The sequence below is a fragment of the Buceros rhinoceros genome, unplaced genomic scaffold (assembly GCF_000710305.1).
Source record: "Buceros rhinoceros silvestris isolate BGI_N320 unplaced genomic scaffold, ASM71030v1 scaffold7279, whole genome shotgun sequence".
NCBI classification, from domain to species: domain Eukaryota; kingdom Metazoa; phylum Chordata; class Aves; order Bucerotiformes; family Bucerotidae; genus Buceros; species Buceros rhinoceros.
In genome coordinates, this window is record NW_010433188.1 from 56079 (window position 1) to 59575 (window position 3497).

A 3497-nucleotide genomic window follows, 5' to 3' on the forward strand; every position below is an offset into this window, starting at 1 on the left:
AATGGAAGATACCCTTGATGGAGGTTTGTGAGCATATGGTTTATACACAGAAAGACCTTGTGAATGTGGCAAATAAATGTGTTAGCTACGTGACAAGTTAGGTGTGTAATTATGCACATGCATTAACCCCAGGATGCAGACTGTATTTCACTGGGACACAGTCATGTTCACATGCAGTTATGCTCACCTTCCTTTGAAAATCCAGTTCTGTGGTCTGCCACGAAAACCTCACTGGTGACATCTCTTATTTTCTAAAATTCTTGAGCATTTTGATAGAAATTCTTCTACTGCCTTGAAGCAAGCTCTCAAATTCACACGCGTAATTGTTCAAACTACTGTCCAGATTCTTCCCACTTTCCCAGATGTCTTTCTGAGGCACTGCCTACGATACAGTCTCATGCAGAATTGCTACGTTTCTAACAGGAATAGAGAGGAAAGCCTGGAAGGAGAGGTGAGGTCAACTTTGAATATGTTGACCTTGAGGTGACGTGGTCTGACAAGACATGAATGAGTTCATTGGCGTATGAGTGCAGATTATGGTGTAGGTCAGCATTTACTGCTGCAAAAGCCTTTTTTAGAGTTCTGCAATGTCACAGATAGATAGTTTCAGAGAGATATGGTCTCTCTTCAGGAGATGTTAAGACTTAGAAGAGGTTAAAAGTGACCAGTGGTTTAGGACTGTTCAGTTTTGTCTTAGATCTGTTTCCACATTATAGGCCACAGACGTCCTTTGATAAGCCAGCTGTGATTTCTGTAAAAGTACATAACAATGAGGAATTAGATCAGAACCTTATTATTGTGCTGCTTCACAAAGCAGAAACATGAACTATTTTGAAGGCTTATGGCACGCACAGTCTCTGCAAGGCTCGTCTGACAGCCGGCAGCAGCAGCGCAGTCCATATCAGTGATTCCTTCCAGCATCGGGCTCTCAGGACCAGGCCTTAATTATGTGCACATCTGCTCTCCTGCAGCAGTTCTTCGCTGCTTGCAGTAAGACGTGTCTGCCTTTATCTGTTGCCATTAAATGGGTGCTGCCAAGCCAAGCAGTTCAAAACACAGCTGCACCAGAAGAGGTTTCATCTGGAGAGGGTTTGTCCTGACTCAGTGCACAGGAACCCCAAAACTGAACTGCCGTAGGTACTACATGAGAAAGGTGATCTTGGTCTTAAGCTTTGTGTAGTTCAATACTGGACCTACGTAATAAACAGCCAGAAGCCAAACCAAGGCAGTGCAGGTGCAGCAGCAGTTACACAAATCAATCTTACAACTTCTTTACAGTGCATTTGGAGAAACTTCGCAGTGTTGATTCTAGTGGTGCTGTGGTGTTAGGAGAGGTTCTGCCAAGGAGCACCTCAGTCCAAACAGCAGTCCTGTCGCCTGTTGTCTACAGAAACATTTAACTGCAATTGCTGTTATGCACCTAGCACCAATTTAAAGCAAAAAAAGTTTGTGTGTTCAGGCTGTTCCACAGTGTAATTTCTTTTAATGTAGCAAAACCTGAGAATTATCTGAATTCTCTGTTTGATAAAATTTCAGCATCTTTGTACTTACTTTATTAGGTATTCATACATGCTTATTGCTGTTTTGATATCTTAATATAGTTTTTGTCACCCGCAGCAGAGGTGATTGCCCCAGGCAGGAAACAACTGGGAACTGGGGGTGAGACAGGAGCTGGGAGCTGGTGAGAGGAGCTGGAGTGGGTGGAAAGCTGGGCACGTCCTGTGGTGGAGGAGTACTGGAGAAGAGCAGGAAGCTCTAGCACAGGGGGATCAATGTCAAAAGCACCCACTGTTACCAGATTCTCAGTCTGAGATCCAGAGGATCTGGTTTTACCAGGTTAGAACAGCCTGAAGCATAATTTTGGCTGCAGTAAAACGTTATTTTCCCCAACTAATCCCAAGCACAGCTCAGGACTTGCCTCCAGTCAGGGACCACTTCTGGAAGACAATTTGGATACAACCACTGTTCTCAGGAGAGTGGGAAAGTTTGACAGTATAGACTCGGGCTGTACCGTGCCACCTGGCTGCAGCACAGGGCAGTTGTCCCCGGCGTGTTTAATTTACTGCTGTGGATGTAACCTTAATGTTCAGAGTACAACTCCCACCAACTCCTGCCGCTGCCGGCAGGCTCCAAACCAGGGCCCACAGGAGGAGGTGCCTGTGCCAACACTGGCCCAGTTGCTTTTCCTGCGCAGGGAGAAATGCAGCCTGACGGTGTCACAGAATTTGGGTGTAATGCTGTATCAGGTTGTGCTGTCAGCAATTCACCAGCTGTGGCAAGCTGCAGAAAGGAGACACTCAGGAGTGCCTCCAGCTGCTCTGCCGTTAAAGCACGGTGAGGCCGCACGGTGGAGAAGCTCAGAAAACATTTCATTTTAAAGTGAAGGGATGTAAAGAAGGTCTGTTTGGGTGAAGGAAGGGTGCTTTAAGTTCATTTTAACCCAGTTCACCATTGCGCTGCACTTAAGCTCGTGCCAGGAGCTGGAGTGGCGTTTCCCTGCCAGCAGTGTGGTGTTTGCCTGCGTGCCGAGAACAGTCCTGATGTGGGAATGGTTCTGGATTGAGTGAAGTGCATCTGCCATGTCCTCCCTCTCCTCTAAATGAAGTGCCTAGTTTGGTGTGAACTCTTGCTGGTGCAGGAGTTGTGGTAATGGACTGCCTGCCTTCAGGTGTTTTCTTTAGGGTGGCCCAAGGTTGTTACATACGAGGGATGTGCTCACTCTTTGGGCACTTGGAGAGGGACTCTTCTGGAGAGGGACCCAGGTAACAGAACCTCATTAGATCTCTTGTAGGATTCTCGCTTCATGGACAAAGTCTATTTTCAGTATTTGGGTGAACAGAAGATAACAGGATCACCATCCACGGACTGTTTCTGATGCTGCCTGTTTGCTGTAGCCCAGGTTTCTATTCCACTTCTGTGTTTGAATGACAGTGTTTGCAGCTGGATGTAGACAAGACACTAGTTTCGTACTTCTCAGCGCCTGTCTGTGCTTCCACATATCTTGTATTTCACCATTTTGTGGTTTGACACCTCTCTCTGGAGGCTTGCTAAAGACCACTAAAAACCCTCTCCCCTTTCCCTCCCAGGCGTGCATTGTTGGGGTGGAGGGGATCTTCCCAACTGGGTGATCTGACTGATCTGTTTTCCTGTTTAGCACCGGCTAACTGATGGCACTGGGAACAGGAGGGGCGGAAGGAAAAGGGCAACAGGAGATCGAGCAGCCTGAGAAGGAGCCCTGTAACCAAAGCTCAGCACAGAGGCAAGCACGTGAAACTCCTGGGCAGTGCCCCCGTTAGCCAAATCCAGCCTGACAGCCCAGGACAGGGAGTCACGATCCTGTGGTCCTCCCTGCATCTCTCCTGTCTTGTCGTGTTTGGCTTCTCACATTCAAAGTCACTTAGTTGTCAAAATAATTTCTTCCCTTGCTTACACTCCATCTATAATTCATTAAGAAGAGCACAGAGGTGAAGCCTTTGGCTTTTCCTCCTCTTTCCCCT